Here is a 21,474-nt window from a genome sequence, read left to right on the forward strand (position 1 = left end):
GCTGGGGCACGGGAGAGCTGAGGACACAGCACCCCCAGAGCTAGATCAAACAACCCCAAGGAGACCAGGCGGATCCAGAGTCTGACCAGCTTTAGGAGGCATCACAGGACAAACGCTCCTTTTACTCCCAACCCTACCAATCCCTTCCCACCCCCTAAAAAACCTACCTAAGCAGAGTTCTGGCCCCAGAAAGGGAGAAGAGCTAGAGACTCCATCAAGTTCATTAGAGGCTTTGCTATTGCTCCTGATTTTATGTGGAAGGTGCCCAGACACCACAGTGGTGGATGGCAGGATAACGCCCTATGGAGTAGCTCGCTAGCTAGAATTACCCCACATGGCTGCCAGCAGGGGAGAGTTGTCCTCATGGACTCTTCAGGCCCTGGTCTTATCATCCTGAGATCAGGACCTTCTTGCACTGGACACTGCCCAGACGCACAGTGAGGGACACCCCCTGCCCTTAAGAGCTAACAATCTAGACAGACGAGACGGACTAAGGGTGGGAGGGGAAACTGAGGCAGAAAGAGGGGTCCTGATCTGCCCAAGCCAGGCCTAGAACCCAGGTGCCCTAATGCCCAGTGCCTTAGCTGGCGGCTCATCCAGCATTGCTGTTCAGGGCTCAGCCGCTAGGCAGTAACAGCACCCCAAGTGCCACACTGGGGCTTTAGAACAACCACCCCCTCCAATGCCCCCCTTCCTGCAGACTCTGTTGGCATCACCCAGCCGCTGAATGCCCATCCCGTGGGAGAGCTGCCACCGGCCGAACCCGACCAGGTCACCGCAGCACCACTGAAGGGGAACTTGGAACAATTCCCGTTACCACTTGGGTTCTTCCTGCTGCAGCCAACGGGGCCGTAAATGCCATATTGATTAATCCGTTTGCCCGCTTACTGATAAATAGCTTCTAATTTGTTGCCTCTGGGCACGGCAACCAATGCAGATGAACCGCGGGTGACGGAGATTAATGGGTTGCTGGGTGGTAATTTGATTTCATTGGGGCTCTGAGTCACTCTGACTTCGGCAATTTAACCCCGTCACCTGCGATTCTGCTAGCACCTGGGACAAGGCTGCTTCTCCACAGGCTGGGTGGCAAGTGGGATTCCTCACTGCTAACTACCACAGGCTTTCGAGGGTTAAACTGCACCAGGGAAATAAAATCCTTGCAGGCCAAGGAGGCAGTGTTGCCTCGTGGCTTGGGAGACAGCACACCTGGGCTCTCTTCCTACTGATCTTGGGTAAGCCCTTTCTTGCACCATGCCTCAGTTTCCCCACCCACTCCTTGTCTATTTAGCCTGTGAGGCCCAGATCCTCAAAGGTATTCAGGTGCCTGACTCCCATAGGCATCTAGGCCTACACCCTTCGGGCCAGGGATCACCTCCCACTCTGTGTCCGTGCAGCGCCCTGCACAATCTCAGCTGGGTCATCTCGGCGCTACCATAATACACCTAATATTATCACCAGCTGGGGATGATGCCAAAGCTATTTTAGGGGGAGCCTCGCCGATTTGGACCGGTGGACACACGTGTGTCTCGTGGGTTATCAGAGCAAAGTGGGAATTTTCCAGAATATTGTTCTGAAGCCCCTGCGTGCCTCAGTTTCCCCCACATTTTGCACTGCTACACAGCGGGAGCAAAGGGGTTAACAGTGCTCTTGGAGTAGAGCTGGAGACAGGAGGATGGAAGGAATAGCCTCTCTGGCCGAGGCAGACCAAAGGGGCCAAAAGAGAATCCGAAAAGGGCGAATGCCCAGAACATGCCCACAAGCAAACAGCAGCCCAGAGGAAGGCGATTTTCCCCAGGGAAGCTGAGCCGAGGGCCCCGCTCAAGAACAAAGGGAGCAAGGTGCCAGGTGGCGAAGTTAAACAGAGTCCGTGACAGCTTGGCAGGCTGATTACATTGGCTTAGCCAGCATGGACCGTGGCTTCACCTTTGCCTCTGTTTGCTGGCGTAAGGACTTTCAGATTCTGTAGCCAGGCGACTATAAATTCTCCTCTGCTGGGAGAAGGCTGCCTGCTCTGGCTGCAGGTAAGCAGGAGTCTGGCTGGGCTGGATTCATTGCAGGGAGCCCTGGAGACAGACAGGGATCGCTGGTGCCTAACGAGCCAGTTTCAGCATCTTGAAAACCCCGGGCCTGCCCCTGTGGAACTGAGGGTCCTGGGGGCCCAGCCCACTAAAGGGGTCACTCCCATAGACCAGCCTTGTGGATCCACTGTCTCTAACTTCCCTGGAAAGGGTTAACGGGAGTGGTGCCCAGCGCAACCCTGGGGAAGCGCGCGGGGCTGTTTGCATTCTGCTGTGTACGTCGATTGCGTTTTGCAGGCGATAGATTTCACTGAACATCTTAATTATTAAATGCGGCGCACCTGCTGTTCCACTGCAGCGCCAGCCACCCCCTGCCCCCCACCGGCACAGCCAGCCGCCCGGAAACCCAGCCCCACGCGCACCGTCCCGGGAGGGAAATCAAACCCCACTGAACAGCCCCGGTTCTCAAATCAACTGAGCTGCCTGCCTCACCCCGGGGGTGGCTCCCTGTTCCCTCAGCTTGTTAGAAAGGTGAGCTGGGGCAGCCACTAGGATGTTCCTAATGCAGTCCCCCGGGGAGGGGGAAATCGGAGCAGGCTCAGCTGGGGGAAGGCAGGCCGGATCAGTGGGCAGAGATCAGGACTGGGAGTTGGGACGGCGGGATTCTGTTCCCCAGCTCTGGCAAAGAGCGAAGTTTAGTGGTTAGAGTAGGTAGCTGGGAATCAGGACTCCTGGGTTCTGTTCCCCAGGGCTGGGAAGGGAGTGGTGTGCAGTGGTTAGAGCCAGGGTGGTGTGGCTGGGAGTCAGGACTCCTGGGATCTGTTTCCCAGGGCTGGGAAGGGAGTGGGGTGCAGTGGTTAGAGCTAGGGTGGCGTGGCTGGGAGTCAGGACTCCTGGGTTCTGTTTCCCAGGGCTGGGAACGGAGTGGGGTGCAGTGGTTAGAGCCAGGGGCAGGGCTGGAAGTCAGGACTCCTGGGTTCTATCCCTGGGAGGTGATTAGAACCAGAGTGGAGGGGGGCAGGCTGTGAACCAGGACGTGCGGCGAGGCGGTCGCATGCTATATGGATGGACACAGGCAGCTGCCTGTGGCAGTTTGGCTGTTGACCTCCCTGGGAGCAGGAGAGGGAGCAGGAGCAGGCTTGTGTGAAATGGGCCGGGAGGAGGGGGCAGGGTAGTCGGCCTGGCCCTCTCATACAGAGTCAATCTTTCACGGCCCTAGTTAGGGGAGGCTAAGCCAGCCGTAATCACCCCCCCACGCGCGGCCAGGCAGCCATCCCTGTGCCTGAGCCTCCCGACCCAGCCTAAGAGCTGGCCAGGAACTGCTCTTGGAGCAATAGGTGCTTTATTCCAGCACTGTCTGGTTTAACGGGGGTGGGGGGTCCTCTCCCCCTGTGAAAGTCTTCCCCAAGGGCATTAAGCCACAGCAGGTGGAGCAAGGGAAGGTTGCAGCAGGGCAGAGGGGAGCAGCTGCGGAACAAACCCAGAGCTTCACCATTATCCGACCCATGGGGCTAGATTTCAACTCCTCCTGTCACCTGAGCCAAAGGAGAATCCCCCACAGGCTGTTAGCAGCCCAGGGCTTATGACACACAGTTGAGCAGTTCTGATTCCTGACACCAGACAGCAGTGGTGATGCACACACTCTAGATAGACTGACACAGTATTCGAGAAGGGAATTCTAGCGGCCAAGCGGTGAGCAGTTTATATCTTGAAGAGCCCAGAATGCTAACTTATAAGGATCACCTCCCCTGCCACAGAAGCGCAGCCCCCTCTGGGGTGCAGCGCAGCAGGTGGCTAACAGCTGCACAGCACTGCTGCAGTAGGATTGCTTATCCAGCGCTGAAAGGTTGCGATCTCTGGGGTGGGGCACAGCAGCACGTTAAGAGCTACCTGGTAAGAGTGCATAGGGATGGCTTGCCCAGAGCTGAAATGCAGCCACCTCTGGGGTGGAGTGCATCAGTGGTTTAGCAACCACCCAGCAATGCTGCCCAACCTTTTAGGGCACACAGGAAGGCAAAGGCCAACCGACGCTGGATCGGGCTAGCAAATCAGCTCTTCGCACCTGGAACCCTGTCACGTCCAGCAAGTGGAATGAGTTTCTGGGACTTCAGCCCAGTTTCTGGGCGGGCATCGGAGCAGCATGAGGGAGTCAGCTCAGGCCCCTGCTCTGGGCTGCAGAGCGGCAGCATCTGAGTGCTCTGCTGGGCCTGGCTCCAAATCATCCCAGCGGATGTCAGGTACCATCAGCTCCCCTGTTCAGCCTCTGGCCTGGCTCTGATGAGGAAAGGGAGGGACCTGAGAGTGTCTGTGACAATAGCAGGAAGCAAGTAACACTGCGAGACATCCTGATTCCGGCAGCGCCGTGGCTCCGAGATCGGCAGCTCCGACCCATTGCATCAGCCTGCCCCATAACCCTTCACCCCAGGGAGAGGAGCAGAGGGGTGGACGGAGCGGGGGATGGCCTGCCCGTCCGGGGGTGAGTAGCAGACCCTGACTCCCCCACAGCTCCAGCCTGGGGCTCTGCAACTCTTGCAAGCTGGCTGCTGCCTGCCTGGATCCTGTGGTTTGTTACAAGGGCAAACGCCCTCCCCACACTCCACTGCCCCTGTCCAGCCCTCAGAGAGGCTGGCGTGGTGCGGGAAGCGATTTCAGGCAGCTCTTCTGTTCGCACAGTCGCTGGATTGAAGGCACAGGGGCTCCTGGCAGCTGCTCTCCAGCCCTAATCAAAGTGAGCAGTTAGCATGAGGTAATCGCTGGCAGGAGACAGAGCCAAAACTAAGGACACCATGGCCATACACAATGGGCTCGGGCCGGGCTGCTCATGGTGCCAGAGCACTGGTCTCCCCAGGCTGTCGGCCAAGTGCCCACCAAGTAGGGGGCACAGATCAATCGTTCTTAATCCCCCACAGCACTCCCCATCTCTCCCAGCTAGAAATAGAACACAACAACCACGGTTAGAGGTTCTAACCGAGATCGGGGACCCATCATGCCAGGTGCTGCATGGACACAGAATGACCGAGATCAGGGCGCCATCATACCGGGTGCTACCCAGACACAGAGTGACCGAGATCTTGGCCCCAACGTGCCTCGCACTGCCCAGACACAGAGTAACTGAGATCAGTGCCCCGACGTGCCAGGCACTGCCCAGACACAGAATAACCTTCCCTCCTCCCCCATCCGGCTCCTCGATCCACTCACCCCTGTGCCCCAGCCCTCGGCAAAACCAAGTACCAGGCTTGTTACAATTACCCTTTCACCACCCCAGCAGGACTTCTGGGTTCTACCCCCAGCTCTGGGAAAGGAGTGGGGTCTAGTGGCTAGAGCAGGGTGGGGGAGGGGACTGGGAGTCAGCACTCCTGGGTTCTATTCCCAGCTCCAGGAGTGGAGTGGGATCTAGTGGTTGAAGCAGATCAACCTGCCCATCAGGACTCCTGGGTTCTCATCTCTATGATTTCCTGTGTGACCAGGAACAAGTCCTTTCCTCTCTGTAAACGCAGCCAACCCTGTCCACCATGGCTGTTCCACTGCCCCCGGCTCACAAGGTGCCAGATAAGCCAAGCCCAGCCGATACCCGCAGGATGGGACGCAGTGCTCAAGACCACGCTGGCACGACTCCACTGCGCCTGCTGCCAGCCTGGCTCGCTTGCTCGGGCCCCACACACAGCCCAAAGGGCAGCCAACGCCAACCACGTGGCGTTCACAGCAGGGCCAGCTCTGGTAACAGGGGTCTAATCGCACTGGGTACGTCGACACTGCAGTAACGAACCCGCGGTGCCTGTCTCAGGGTTATGAGCCCCTGGGCTATGAGCCCCTCCCCATTTGGAGGTCTCAGAGCCTGGGCTCCAGCCTGAGCCCAAACGTCTCCTCTGCTACTGTTAGCCCGGTGAGCCTGAGTCAATGGACCCAGGCTCGGAGACTTGCTGCCGCGGGCTTTCTGTTGCGGTGCAGCCATAGCCACAGAGACAGGGCCCATAGTGAACCCCCGGGGCTGGACCGGGGACGACAACCGGAGTGTCTGACCGTAGGGAAACACTAGACAACCACAATCCAAATTAGTGCCCTTGGGTTCAATCACCCCAACTCCTCCAGAACCCCCAGCAGGCACCCAAGCTCCCCAGGTGCCTTGGATGTAGCCCAGGTTAAGCAGAAATTAGCCTACCCCGAGCAGTGTGGGAAACTGAGGTCGGTAGTGTGAGAAAGTTGAAAACGTGCTTCAGACAAGGACAAGGCCCGAGGGTAAACTGTGGCTCTGTTTTGGTTATAACTGGTCTCTGCAGGGCTTTTAACGAGTGTTTTTAAGAACTGTGAATGTTTTATTAAACCGCTATCTATCCTGATAGTATGGGAAGGAGACTGGTGCAGATGGACAAGCTGGGGGAGGGAATATCTTTTATTCAACCAATTTCTGTTGGTGAGAGAGACATGCTTTCAAGCTACACAGACTCTTCTCCAGGGCTGGAAATGTACTTAGAGCGTCCCAGCGAAATATAAGGTGGAACAGATGGTTTAGTGTAAGTAGCAAACACGTATTTCTTGGCAAATGTACCATGAAACCAATGATACACCTGAGACACATGGATGATATTTTCCATGATATAAACCACAACTTCAACAAGCACCACCCGTCCACAGCAGCATCCACTTCCTGGACACCACAATCAGCTTCAGCAGTGGATAGGTTGACCACCTTTCAAATGGCTGGCAACTGGACCTCTGAGACCCCACCCTTGTCCTGGCTCTCCCCTCAAGGCCTTGCCCCTGCTCCACCCTTTCCCCAGGCCCCATCCCATGCTCTGCCTCTACCCCAACGGCCCCACCCCTGCACCCCACCCCACCGTGACCTGGGAGGCAGTTCGTGCTGCTGCTTTGCTGCCTCCTTCCTTCTGCTTAAGGTTGCCACAGATTTGAAGAAAAAGAACGTCAGGGCTTGTCAAATGACACCCAGCACACAAGCCAAAACCCAGGCTGTCCGGGTGAAAACCTGACAGGTGGTAACCCTATCAACGGAACCCTACAGTCGCCTACATACAAGAAACCCAGGGATCACCACACCCGTAACCACCTCAAACACAGCAAGGAATCTGTTATCTACAGCCAGGCGCTCAGATACCACAGAATACTCTCCAAGGAGAAAGGCCGGGATACACACCTTAACACACTCAAAACCACCTTCTCCAAACAAGGACCCTGCACCAGGGAAGCAGATCACAGCATGAAGCAGGGCCACACAAATACCCCGAGATAAGTGCTTCTATACAGATATAAAACCCCCTCCGACCACACACACCGAGTTGTCAACCACTACAACCCAGACTCGATGGGGACCCCATCCTACAAAAAAAAATCTTTCCTGAACCCCCTCTTCTGGCCTTCAGACAACCTCCCACGCTCATCATCAGAAGCAAGCTCCCCACAGGCCAGGACCCACCAACCCAAAGTGGCACCAGACCCTGCCGGAACAACAGGTGCAAAACTTGCAGACACAACTCCACTGCTGCAATGATCAACACCCCCCACAACACACCAGTCAAGATCCATGGATCCTACCCAGGCCTAGCACAGGTGCTGCACCTCCACCAGTGCACTGAATGCCCCAATAACCACTAGACAATCAACGATAAAAGACAAAAACACCCTGTGGATGAGCACTTTTCACAGAGCGATCGCTCTGTATCTGACCTCTCAGTTCTCGTCCTCAAAGGAAACTGGCACAACCCCTTCAAAAGACGAGCCTGAGAGCTTAAACTCAGAGCTTTGCTAGATGCTAAAAATCATGGACTGAACAGAGATGCTGGATTTACGGTTTATTACAACAGTCTGTGATCAGGGGTGCCAGGACAGGGGGTGCCAGGGGGCCATGGCCCATCACTTTTTACCAGCCATAAGGACAAGCAGTGGGGGGAAGGATGGAGGGGAGCGAGCAGGGAGGTGGGGTCTTGGGAGGAAGAGGCAGGGTAAGGACGGGGCATCAAGAGGAAGTGGCGGGGCAGGGGTGGTGCCTCAGGGGAAGGGGCAGCAGGAGGGCGAGGGCTTCGGGGGAAGGGGTGGTGTGAGGGTGGGGACTCTGGGGGAAGGGGCAGCATGGGCGGCAGGGCCCCAGTTTGGGCATCAGTGCTCCCCCACACACACACACTTTTAGGGAGCATCGGTCACCTTGGTCTGTGACCCACTAACAACCCCACCCAGCTCCTTTCCTCCCCTGTTTCTTTTCCCCCTCTGACTGGGGGGGTGTTAAGGGGACACCTTACTTCGAATGGCCCCTTGAAACACCATGTGTCCCTCCTTGTATTTAGCTGTGACCCTCAGGACATTTCCCAGCCCTGAAGAAGAGCTCTGAGGAAGCTCGCAAGCACCATCTCTCTCACCAACAGAAGTTGGTCCATTACAATATATTCCCTCCTGATCTCCTGGGCCCCGCATGGCTACAACACTGCAGATGCTATTTCAAATAACGTGTCCTGTAAAGCACCGATCAGCAGGTGACGGAAGCAGAAATGGGAACAGGGTACGGGGCAGTTTGATGTTAATTAGTGGGATGATGGCTTGTCACAGGAGTAGTTTTGTTAAAACAGAGGCGCGTGCCAATTAACATGCCCACGGGCCATTAGGTTATCAGGTGTCCTTCACTCTGTTGTCAGCGGACTGAGCGCCCAGCGACACACTGTCTCCTCGGTGGGTGTAAGAATAATTGTTCGTGTCAATGGAAAGTGAGCACAGTGGCAGTATCGTGGGAGCGGGAACCTCACGCCTGTTTGCTGACCTCCTCGCTCTTCTGTGGAATAACGATTGGTTTTCTCATTCAAAGCGTCGCCCGGCGTCCTCCACTAAATGCATCTTCTGTAACCCACCGAGAGGCTCCAACCTGACACCGGCGCTGGGTTTTATTGTGCCTTTATCCTTCAGGGCTTAATATTAATCGGGAACGTTTCGACAGAAAGGGGCTGATCCTGCAGCACGCTCCAGGATCTGATTGCCCTGGTGTCCGATCCCCCTGGAGCTTCAGGGCCTGATCTGTGCCAGTGCCCCCGGCACCTCCAGGCAGGGGGGGCTCTAGCTTTTTTGGTCCCCCAAGCACGGCAGTCAGGCAGCCTTCGGCGGCATGCCTGCGGGAGGTCCCCGGTCCCACGGATTCGGCAGCATGTCTGCGGGAGGTCTGCCGGTCCCGCGGCTTCAGCGTACCCACCGCCGAATTGCCGACAAATCTGCAGAACCAGCAGACCTCCCGCAGGCAAGCCGCCAAAGGCTGCCTGACTGCCGCCCTCGCAGGGAACGGCAGGGCGCCCCCCCGAGGCTTGCCGCCCCTGGCACGCGCTTGGAGCACTGGTGCCTGGAGTCGCTGCTGCCTCTAGGACGATCCCCACCCCGGTGAGCGTGACCCACGTCTGTTCTGCCTGGGCAGCATTTTGCATGGGCATAAGTGATTCCACGAGGCAAAGTCCTGCAAAGGGGCCGGATGCCTGGCTGGCGTGAAGCAGCATTGCTCCCTCTGGCCCTGGTTTCTGAAGCCGGGCGCCCTCTCGCCACACTCGGCGATGGGACGGATTGTGGACGCAGCCCAGACGCTCCCACAATGGCTCAGTTCCCACCAGCGAAAGCCACCTCCCCGGCAGCACATCCCGCTGGCCATTTCCCTGGGGGGGAGGGGACACGGCAGGGGCTGGGAAAGCATGAGATTGGGAAAGATTTCCCCCTTCTCCTGCCGTCGGCCCAGCTCTTCCCATGACTCTTAACACAAACATCCCGTCCCTGGCGTGATCGGAGTGTTACAATCATTTGTTCCCCGCCCCCACCCCTGGCTTTGCACCGGGAAGCTGGGAACTGAAAGCTGCTATTTTCCTCACGCACGCTGGCTTGTTGCGGTAGGCTTGTACACGTACCCCACTGCTGTGGTAGGGTTGTGTGTACACACTGCAGTTTGTTATGGGAGGGTTGCACACATACCCAGCTGATACGGTAGGGTCGTGCACAGTGATTTGTTATTCTACACATTCCCCACCCTTCTTGTTATGGCAGAGTTGTGTACACACAGCACTTTGTCTCGGGTTGCACACACATCCAGTTATTGTTGTAGGATTGCGCACACAGTGGTTTGTTATTGTAGGGTCACGCATGTCTGCCACTGTTATGGTCGGCTGTGCACACACAGCGGTTTGTTATTGGAGGGTTGCCCACATACCCAGCTGTCATGGAGGACTGTGCACACAACAGGTTGTTATGAGAGGGTCACACACGTCTCCCATTGCGCACAGAGTGGTTTGTTATTATAGGGTCACACATACCGGTTGTTATGGTAGGGCTACATACATGCCAGTCTGCTATTTGCAGGGTTATGCCCAGGCAAGCGGGTAACAGAAGGAAGCAGGTGCCAGGTTGTTATTGTAAATGCAGCAGGTCCCTGTTATTTGAGGGTGTGTGCATGCCAGTTTGTTACTGTAGGGTCGCACACTGGCCCATTTATTATGGTTCCCTTTTCTAGCCATTGGACCACAACCCTTTCCATACATAGGAACAGTGTCCAGGAGTCTTGACCCCCTCTCCTTCCCCTCCAGCTCTAACCCTTAGACACCACTCCCCTCCCAGAGCTGGCAACAAAAGGAGTCCTGATGACCCATCTCCCACTGATCTCAGGAGAAGGTTTGGGTGGGGAAAGGGTGAAGCAGGGGTGTGTCCTATCAAAATAGCAAAGCAACCCTGCCATGGGGGCTGGGAATGGGTTCTCAGTCCCCACCCCACCCCCGGAATCCTGGCCCCCACATCACACCCAAGCGGCTCACCCAGAACAAATATTTAGATGCACATTTTGCTTATTTACATTTCCCGCAGCTTGGGGCTGGCTCCCCGAAAGCCAAGCACCACCCCCCCCATCCATCTCCACACCAACCCCAGGGCAGGGAGTGCAGACTGCCAGCGGGCACTGCCAGGGCTTCCCCCTGCACTGCCCCTCTAGCTGTGGGAAGGAGTCAGAGGCAGCTGGGCTCACAGTGCCTCCTGCTGGCGAGAGGACAAAGACGACTGCAGGAGATGCCGCTGCCCCTGATGCATCAATGCAGGCTCCGGCGTTACTAATGCAATAGTCTTGAGCCCCCATGCAGGCCACACTGGGGGCTAAAAAGCAGAGATGGGGGAGCAGCCAATGGCTGTTCCAGTGCCCCCTGCTGGTGGCGGGGTGCTGGGAACATCCCAGAGTCTGGGGGGGATCATGGCAAGCCAAACAGAAATTGTCTCCTACCAACAGTTCCCAGCCCCAGAGGACACTGGACCAGCTGCTGCTGCAAGGAGCTTGCTGGGCTTCGTAACACACGGGCCTCCAGGCTCAGCTCCTGGGCCACTGTGGCACGAAGGGGACCCCTCCCCTCTCGCGGGGACAGAGGGGGACACTGCGGGGCCAGGCTGGGAGTGGGGTGCAAGGGGAGATGGGGGCACACAGGCATTCCAGGGACCCTGCAGGGCAGTGGGGGAATGGGAACGCCTATAATTTCAAAGACCAAGCCAGGTGGGGGAGCAGAATGCATGGGGCAGGCCCCGCTCCCCAAGTCACTCTGCCCACAGTGTTCACCTCACTCCTGTCTTTCGCTGCCCGTGTGGGGCTGCGGAAGGGGGGGGGTCCTGGGCCGCTCCCCTAGATCCCTGCTTCTGCACCCACGCTGCCCCTTCCCTGCTGGCTCAGCACCTGCCCAGGGGACTCCTGCCCCACCCCTGGAATATGGACTCAGGATCTCCGTTAGCACCACCCAGCGAGCACAGCTGAGCAGGACAGCGGCTGAGCAAAGCGGCACCAGGCCTGGGCTACCCACCTCCCAGGTTCTAGTGCTGACTCACCTAGAGCCGGGGCTGGGAGCCAGGACTCCTGGGTTCTAACCCCCAGCTCTGGGAGGAGAGTGGGGTCCAGTGGCTAGGGGAAGGGGGTATTAGGGGCCAGGACTCCTGGGTTCTAACCCCCAGCTCTGGGAGGAGAGTGGGGTGCAGTGGCTAGGGGAAGGGGGTATTAGGAGCCAGGACTCCTGGGTTCTAGTCCCCAGCTCTGAGGGAAGAGTAGGGCCCAGTGAGTAATGCATGAGGGCTGGGAGTCAGGACCAAACACACAGATCTGTCTCCCTGCCCTCCACACTTTCTTGGTCCCTTTTTGCCACTGTTCCTGATTAGGGGGTAGTTACCAGACACCCATTTGCCCCAGATGGCCACATTCAGGTCCTTCATGACCACCTTCCCCCCACCGCCCTGGCCGCTCCTCTGTTCCATTCCTACCCTATAAACATGCTCTAGGATTAACCGGCCCTATTACAATGCAAAATATTTGTATTCACTCCCAGTGTAAACCCCAGGAGGCAGGGGGGAGGGGGAAATCAATGGGGTGAAGTTGCCCCCTACCCGTCTTCAGAGGCCACTGCCTGAGAGCACATTTGTATTGCATCTAGCACTCTGCCATCTCCCCGAAAGGTCACCCTGCCAAGGCTGGAAGGGGGGAGCGTAACTGGAACCCACGAAGCCGGTGGCTCCAGACAAGAGAGTTTTATTTATCTGCTGTTTGTTAAAGCCGAAGCGCTGCAGCCGGTAATCAGGGCCAGGGGAAATAATCAATTCACTTATTTTAATGGGGGGTCGTTTTTAAAGACTTGTAAATATCAGAAATCGAGCAAAACGGCGACTCGACAAGCAACAGAGAGTGGAGTGGCGGCCCATCAGAGGCAACTTCTGTTCCTTTAAAAGCTTAAACGTGCCGAGACTATTCTGCACCTTTATTTTTTGCAAGCCAGGAGCGTGCTGGTCATAACATCCCAGCCTGCAGGTGGCGCCCGAGTGCAGCAGGGCAATAGCTCCGTGGGGTTGGGTCATGCTGCCCCCTGCATGACGTGCAGCCCCGACACCGCTGCCAAGCAAGCGTGCGGTGCATAGCGACCCTACCACAACAAAGCAGCACACACAGCCCCATGGCCCACGAGAGACCCTACAATAACAAACTGGCATCATAGCCCTAGAGCCTACGAGCAATCCTACCATAACAAATCAGCATCATAGTCCCAGGCCCACGAGTGACGCTACAATAACAAACAGCCCCAGCCCATGCGAGTACCCTACTGTGTCAAGGCGGCATGCACAGTGCTTGGCATTAACGTTGCAGTGGTGCCTGTGACTGCACGTGGTGCGAGGCACCAAAGCCACACAGCCCAAATGTTGCTCCATTTCCGCCTGCATTCGCAGGGACCCTGCGTTTCCTCCACCCCACAGCTCAGGGATGTAATGGCAAAGAGTGGCTGCCTCAGCGCTTGTCACAGGTCTGGAGATGCTAAAACAGCCAAATGCCAAGGGCCTTTCTTCAGGCAAACCTCCCAGTGACAGGATTTGCCCCAAGCTCACTGAAGACCCTACAATAACGAACAACCAGCTGCAGGATGAGACGCAGCAAAGCACTGCAGGCCGGCATTCCCCAGCCACCCTGCACTAACGAACCAGCGCCTCCGGCCTCAGGCTCCTACAATAGCTCTCGTTTGCCCCAGCCAGCATTTGCAAGAGGCCACACAATAATAGAGTCAGCCACTAGAAAGACCTCGCAACAGTAAAGAAGGAGGCGCAGCCTGGTGCCTCAGAGTCACCCAACAACAGTTATGGAGAGCTCCAGCAACTCCGTGCAGATCTCAACTGGAGGCTCTTTGGAGCAAGGACCATCTCTTTGTTCTGTGTGTGTACAGCCCCTAGCACCATGAGGTTCTGGTGCAGGGCTGGGGCTCCTATGAGCTACCGTAATACTCCTAATAAATAATGTACAGCATCTAGCACACTGGGATCCTGGTCCAGGACAGGAGCTCCTAGGCATTACCATAATACACTTAATAGCATTAAAAAGGAAAGTGTCCAGCACAGTGTGGTTGTGGTCCTGGTCGCAGACTGGGGTGCCTAGGAGCTACCATAATACACCTAATTTCAATACAAATGTACAGCGCCTAGCACAATAGGGTCCTGGTCCATGAATGCGACTCCTAGATGCTACCATAATACATCTAATAAATAATAATTATAGTTATAAAACTGGTGTGTACTGCAAAGCCATCACAGGCGACCCTACAGAAACAAACCAACACAGCGTTACCAGTGCCACCCTATGCTGAAATTCTCAAGCATGCGGCACAGCAGTCACATGCAACCCTACGATAACAAACCAGCATGTAAACAAAAGACGGAGAGGAGCAATCATTCCGGTGTGCTCAGTTTCCAGCCTAAGGCACATTTGCTATAATTAACAGCCAAAGGGAAATATATTGTGTGTATATATATATATTAGAAATAAAAATAGACGATAGATCTTGTGCCAGGGCCCCAGGCGGAGAAACTAACCCATACTTTTCCAGAGGAACAAGAGAGACCATCTCTTGTGAATGGAAATCTCTGCTCGGCTCTTTCCATCCTTGAGATCCATGGGATTTGACCTCACAATGGACACCCTGGGGGAGTAAAGGCCAGGCCCGGTTATTGACCAAAGCTCTGTCACCTGGTGAACATCACAGGACAGTGGGTCAATCTCTCCCATGTCTCCTTGGGCTAGGAGCTGCAGTTATCTTCGGGGGGAGGGAAACGGGGATCCAGACACCCCTCCCTCCACAAGGCAGCGAGGAACTGGGTTTGTGGCATCCCAACACACTTCGCTGTCTTGTTAGAATGCTGGTAATTGGCCCCCATAAGAGACCCTACAATAACAAACCAGCATGCACAGCCCGATGGCCCATGAGCAACCCTATCATAACAAACCAGCACACACAGAGAATTACCAGGTGGGATCACATTTGGATCCATCTGGCCCAGTAGAGCCAGTGACCAGAATCAGCTGCACCAAGAAACCTTGCAGCCATGGGATAGCCTGTCCCCAGGGAAAGGCCCCTTGTGGCGCACCCACAAATAAGCACAACCTACAAAAACAAACCAGCACACGCAGCCCCAGCCTCACAGGGGCCCTACAATGACAGGGCAGCATATGGCACAACCTGTACAAGGAGCCATGTTTCATAAAATTGCTCATGGTACATACATAGGGGTCAGTTCCTCTCTCACTGATGTGCAGCCACTTCTGGGGTGGGGCACCACCACTGATTTACTCTTAAAACATCCACGGTGCTAACAGCTCTCAGGGGGCATTTTTCATCCATCTCTAAATGCTTTACATGGGCGGGTAAGTATCATTATGTTCCTTTCACAGGTGGGGAAACTGAGGCATGGAGAAGGGAAATGACTTACCCGAGTTCACCAGGCTGGTCAAGACCAGGAACAGAACACAGGAGTCCAGTGCCTCAGTTGCTGTACTGCATCACCTCCCCGTTTCCTCCCCCAGATCTGTCCCGATGGGTCCTCGCTTGCCCGTTTGGGACAGGAAGTGAAGAAAAACGCCACCTCTAATGGAAAGCACAAAGGGGTGGGGGTGGGGATTCGCACAGGAGAACTGAATTTCCTTTGCTGGAGCAGGAAGGGCTCAGAGTTTATGTCAAAGACTCCTATACACTGAGCCGGGGAGCGTTCTGATGTACTAGGGGCTCTGGGATGCAGGCTAAGGAGATGGCACCAGTGCCCTGCGCGGTTTGGATGGGGAAGTCCGTGCTGCTGTTTCTGATCCTGGCAAAAAGGCAATTACGGGGCCAGAGCGCTGGGGAAATCAGTTGTTGCCCGGTATGTCCATCCACACATGGTTGTGTCACCCCATCCTGCCAGGGTGCAGGCCCCACATGCTGCAGAGAGATTCTGCCCCAGGGGCCAGGGAGAACTGGCTGGATTGAGCATGGGAGATGCAGCCTTCCTCAGCCTCCAAGAGAGGGTGCTGTTCTGCAGCTGTCTGCGTGAAACGAGTTTGCTGGGTCTGAGTCCCGGGGCCCAGTGAGCAGCGTGGCCAGGCGGATGGCAATGGATGTCACCCTGCTTGGCATTCACCTGTCTCCTTGGGGAAAGGCCCAGGGCAGAGCCTGACTCTCCTTTAGAGAGTGGGTCCTTTCAGCGCAGGGCAAAGAGGGTGGGAGAGCGATGCCTCCTGGGCTGTCCCTGATTGGTGGGGTGGGAGTCCCCAGGGCTGCCAATCCAGCAGTCACCCCAACTTCAGAGATGGGGGGCAGGGCTGTTAAACCACCTTGCTCTAGTCTAATGACGGCTGATTTCCACAGCTCTAATTGCCAATCAAGAGATTGAACAGCCCCCCCGGCAGGCAGACGGGGCTGCAAGACAGAGTCTCAAGAGGTCTCTCAGCCAATCTCCCCATTGGGCCGTAACCCCTTTACAGGCTTGGGGGGGCAGGGAGGGGATATTTCCGGCATCAATACACCAGGAGCTGTGATCTTAGGGGGCCGGAGGGGAGAGAATCCCCGCCCCCCATGCACTGGGCTGGGGGAGGCGGTGGAGCTCCGATCGGGGCTGGAAGGGCAATCTCAGCATCCCAGCGCCTCATCTGCTCCTCCAGAGCCTCTTCCCGGGTTTTATTGTCAATAATAATTAAAGGGAAGTTGGGGGAGGGGCAGGAGCGGCTCCACGTCCTGAATTTCCAATGAAAGAGAGAGATCCCTGCAGAGAGAGACACATAATGAAAAAGCCGGAATCCGGGACTGCATCCTTAGGACTCAGCCAGCCTTCATCCTTCCAATGCACACGCTGCACCTCCCTGCCCTTCGGCAACGGAGGGGGCAGCTTGGTGCCTAGACTACAGCAGGAAGTAGACATCACACTGGCCTGGGATCTGCAGCCCCACGGCAGGTCTGTGCTGGGATGCGTCTGTGTCCGAGACAGGGGCAGGGTAGGGGGTGGAATCTGTGAGGCAAAGGAAGCAGATCTTCACCCCACTGTTTCCCACTAGAATGGGGAGGAGTTACACACATACACATGCGCGGCCCGGACGCCATGACTTCCCAGCCCCTTAGGCCCCACCACCAGTGTTAACTGCACAACGTTGCTGCAGCCTCAGAGCTTTGCCACAGAAGGGAGCGACTTCCCCCTCTCCACACCTCGCCCCCTTAGCCATTCCTTGGGCTCCCCACAGGTCAAGATCTGGAGGGTCCTTACACTCAAGCTAAGCTCCCATAGCTGCTCTCCCATGAGCCGTACAGGGCCCATGACACACAGTCGAGCCATTCCCAATACATCCAGCGGAGGCAGTCTCTCCACCAGTTCATAATAAGACATAAAGCTCCTCTCTCTGGTGACCGCTAGAATACATTTCATACCGCCACAGGCTAATCGGATATAGGATCTGTGTAATATGATTCACAGTCACAGCATAACTTGCTTCCTACTGACATGGTGCAAAACGCATCAGGCTCACTCTAACTTTCCAGTAGGAATAATATGGGCTACTACATGTTAGGGGGAGGGATCGCTCAGTGGTTGGAGCATTGGCCTGCTAAACCCAGGCTTGTGAGCTCAATCCTTGAGGGGGCCATTTAGGGAACTGGGGTAAAAATCTGGCTGGGGATTGATCCTGCTTTGAGCAGCGGGGTTGAACTAGATGACTTCCTGAGGTCCCTTCCAACTCTGATATTCTACATGTAAGAGAGCAGTGCTTAGAGGCCCCAAACTGAAATTAGGGCCCCATTGTGTCAGGTGCTGCAAAGACACGGGGCAGAGACAGTCCCTGTCCTCAAAAAGCTCTGAGACAAAGAGCAGGAGGAGAAACTGAGGCACAGAATGGCAAAGCAACTTATCTAAAATCATCCAGCAGGATGGTGGTAAATCTAGGCATTCTGGGTCCCAGACTAACATCTTACCCACAAGGGTATGCTATCTCTCAGTTTGGCTATGACTAGTGCTGGCCAGGGAAGTTCAGATGGGACTCTATTCCATCAGAAGACGAGTTCCATCAAAATTGAAACACTTCACGAAATCAAGTCAATTTCACAGGAATTTTGCTTCAGATCAAAACATGGAGCAAGGCAGAATTCTAACAATGCTGAAACAGACCATTTTACTATTTTGGGGATCGAATGTTTTTTCAATGTTTTTGTTTTGAAATGACGTGTTGCCAAATTTTTTAAAATGTTGTATTCTGCTCCCTCATTCAGATTCAGCAATGGCAGATGCTGAACTGGAACGTTTCCATCCACCCAAAAGGAATCTGATTTTCGGAATTTTCTTTCCTGGAGAATTCTGAAGCATTTGGGTTGCGTCCGGATTTGGAACAAAAGCCCCTTTCAGCATCTCATGCCTTCGCGAAAGGGAATGCCCACCCTCACAGAGCTCTAGCCAGGAACTGCTGCCCCCTCTGGGCTCGCGACCTGTCCCGGGCTGCTCTTCGTCAGCAAATCGCTTCGGACAAATTGGTTTTGGCCGCTAGCCTTGCTCTCAGACGGGTTCCCTTTTGCCATTCGAGGTGTGCGGTTGGTCACCTCTGAATCACATGGTGTTGCAGCTCCTCTCTGATTGGAAGAATGAAATTCTCGAGGAGCTGCTCATTCTAAAAACTATGAAACTCGGAATTTGTGAACTTGTTTCACACCTTTCCAGCTGCCGAGCAAATATCTGTACAGTCTCTGGGATAATGGGGATCTGGTTCCTGCCTGGAGCTCCTAAATGATACCATAATACACCTAATAGCAATAAAAACGTACAGCTCCTGGCACATTGGAGTCCTGGTCCATGTCTGCGGGCTCTTACATGCTACCATAATCCAGATGGCAAACAACAGTTACAGCCTCATGCATCACAATGAAACCCATACAATGCTTTTATTTACATTTCACGGCCCAAATCTGGAGCGTAGCATGAAGGACTGGAGAATAGGGTCTGACACCTGGGGCTCAGCTCAAGGAGCCTGATTCAGTTCAACCGCCCCATCGGAAGCAGCCCCATGATGGGAGCTTTCACTTTCCTTCTTGGTTAGCTCCCATTGCCCTTAAACAGGAGTAACCGCTGCTGGACGCGCACTGCGCTGTACAAACGCAGTCTTAAGAAATCTCGCTCCATTGTGCCAGTGCCGCTCTGCTCAATGTGCCAGCCATGGCATGATCCTCAGAGAACAGTTTCCGAATCTGACACTGCAACCTCCCGCTGCCGAGTTATTAAGGAAATGAGTGAGGATCTATTCCAGCCCTCGCCTCTTGACACAACTAGCAGGGCCCGTCATATAAAGAGCCGTCTCCTTTCCAGGCCTCACCGGCAATGTCACAGGTGTCATCCTCAACATTGCCCGACTGCCAACACTAGTACGGCAGCTGGCAGGAGGGGAAGGACAGTCGGAAAGGGTTAAAAAAAACAGAAGAGACTGTGTTTGTTTTTCCAGGACCGATTTCCACACGCACCATTCAGAGGATCTGAAATTAAATCTCAGCCTGTGGAGAGAGGAGTTTTATTGTGCCATAGGGTTGCAATCTGGGAGCAAATCCATAATCCTGGAATTTAGGGGGAGGGAAAGAGTCAGTTCCACAATTTCAGGATCCCTCAAAATACCAGCTGCCCTCCCCCTTCCCCTCCCCGATCAAGACCAATGAGAACAGGGCACTAAAGGAATTTCAGCCCCCCAGGCAGCATTTTGCCTTCCAAGGTTTCCGAAGCAGCCATTAGACCTAGAATGGATTTCATTGAGCCCTCCCCATTCCAGGAGCAGCCACTCTGCAATCCCTGGGGTGCCACATCCCTGTTTTTTTTTGGGGGGGGGGGGAACCCACATTGCTCCATCCACTGCAGCAGCCTCGCTAGCAGAGCATGCCAAGCCTCGCTAGCTGCCCAAACGGGCACAGGTCCGAGTCCGGGCAAGGGATTAAAATAAACTTGTGCTTGCAAAACAGTGGGGGGGGGGATTGAATTCCCCTCGCCCCTCCGCCCCATATTGGTGCAGAGGTGCCAGCCCCAGAGGCTATTTTCGCCTCCATGTTACAGTGCTGAATGGCAACACCAGGGGAATAAAAATAATGAATAAATTGCAAACTTTCCAGCCAGCTTCCCTGCCTGCGAGCTGGACTTCTGCACACGCTGCTCGCCACTGCTTGTGATGGGGGGGGGGCGTGCTGGTGGCAGGGAAATGTGCAGTCACCACAATTCATGAGGGTTGTCTGTATTTCTGTCGGGAAGGGATTTGGGGGGACAGCCCTGGGCAAAGTGGGGGACCCTCAACAGCTGGAGTGTGGGGGGGGGTCTGTCTCCTATAACATCCCCTCTAGCGCTGGCGTTAGTCCTTGGTGGTGCAAAGTGCCATGCCCCTCTCCCCGGCCGGCAAACTCCCGGGGGACCCCAGGGATCACGGACCCGCAGGCTCGGAGTCACCTAAGCAACCTGGGGGGAAAGAGGGGCGCACCCCGCAGACCCAGCCAGCGCTCCGGCACCAGGAGCTAACTCGACACCTCCAGCAGGGGGCAGGCTGCTGTGTGCAGCTCTCCAGCCAGCAGCAGCAGCAGCTCAGTCCCCCCTGCCCCACGGAGCTGGGCTCAGAGCAGGCTCCGTGCCAGCCTCCCAGCTGGGCGAGCCTCGGCTGCAGCCGCTGCTTCCCAAACAGGACTTCTTGGACACAGGATGAGCGTCGCAAGTCACTTGCCAAGCAACCCCCCCCCATGCAATAACTCCCCCCTCCAGTGTCCTCGCCCCCCCCCTCAACCCCCCCAACACAAACAGGGGCTTCCATTTGCAAGTGTCAATGCGCGCACCCCCCCCCCCCCCGCTGGATTGCCTACCCCCTCCCCTTTGCAGAACAGAGACACACAAACACACATCCAGGCTGACTCCCCCCCGCCCGTTTCGGACCGCCCCAGTCCGCCTTTGGGAGAAGTTTCACGCCACGGAACAAGTCACATCGCGAACTCCGGACACCCCCCCTCAGCCCCCGGCGGGGGCAGGCTCCGCTCAGCCCCGGGCACAGGCAGCTCCGTGCACGACCCCAGCCCCCGACTCCCGTCCCTGGCAGGGAAGCAGCCACCCGTCTTACCTCCGATCCCTGCAGCCCCGGCTGAGGCCGCCCCGCCAGGGCCCGATCCCCGCGGGTAGGGGGGCGCTGGCGCCCCGCAGCCGAGTTATAATCCGGCCCTGCGCCCCGACGGCCGAGGCGGGGGAATAACAAAGCCCTGCATGCCAAGGGCTCGCAGCTCACCGCCCAGCCGGCCCTCCCCCGGCAGCCGGCGCCAATCTCCTGCCTCTCCCCTCCCCTGGCCCAGCCCAGCGTCCTCCCCCTGCTCCCGGCCCTGGCAGCCGCCCCCAGCCTGCGCCGCTTCCCGGCAGGGAAAGGGAAAGGGAAGGGGGCCGGGCGGAGGCCAGCCCGGGCCGTAGGCCCGTCCCCCAGCTGGTGCCCATTGCCCCCAGGGCGGGGGGAGGAGAAGGGGTCGGGAGGGGGAGGAGAGGAAAGACGCGGCAGGAGGGATCGCAAGGCGGCTGGGGAGGGGTCGGCCTTGGGTTAAGCCCAGTGAAAAGTTCTCCCTGGCCATGAGGGAACCTGGCAGAGGTGCCACCTTCCCACTCCCCAGCAATGTTCCACCATTTCAGACTTTCCTCTTACCCCAAGTCCCAGCGGAGGGTG

At 56.2% G+C, this 21,474-nt stretch overlaps 1 protein-coding gene across 3 annotated transcripts in view; it reads right to left on the bottom strand.

Annotated features, from left to right (window-relative positions):
- SEMA6C (semaphorin 6C) overlaps positions 1-20,998 on the bottom strand; it is a 91,158-nt gene extending 70,160 nt beyond the window's left edge. For all 3 annotated transcript variants that reach the window (XM_050929805.1, XM_050929804.1, XM_050929806.1), the window contains exon 1: positions 20,890-20,998. The gene's annotated coding sequence lies outside the window, so the exon portion shown is untranslated. The remainder of the gene's footprint in view (positions 1-20,889) is intronic.
- Positions 20,999-21,474: the final 476 nt, after the last annotated feature.

This window comes from Gopherus flavomarginatus, chromosome 20 (genome assembly GCF_025201925.1).
Source record: "Gopherus flavomarginatus isolate rGopFla2 chromosome 20, rGopFla2.mat.asm, whole genome shotgun sequence".
In the NCBI taxonomy this organism is placed as follows: domain Eukaryota; kingdom Metazoa; phylum Chordata; order Testudines; family Testudinidae; genus Gopherus; species Gopherus flavomarginatus.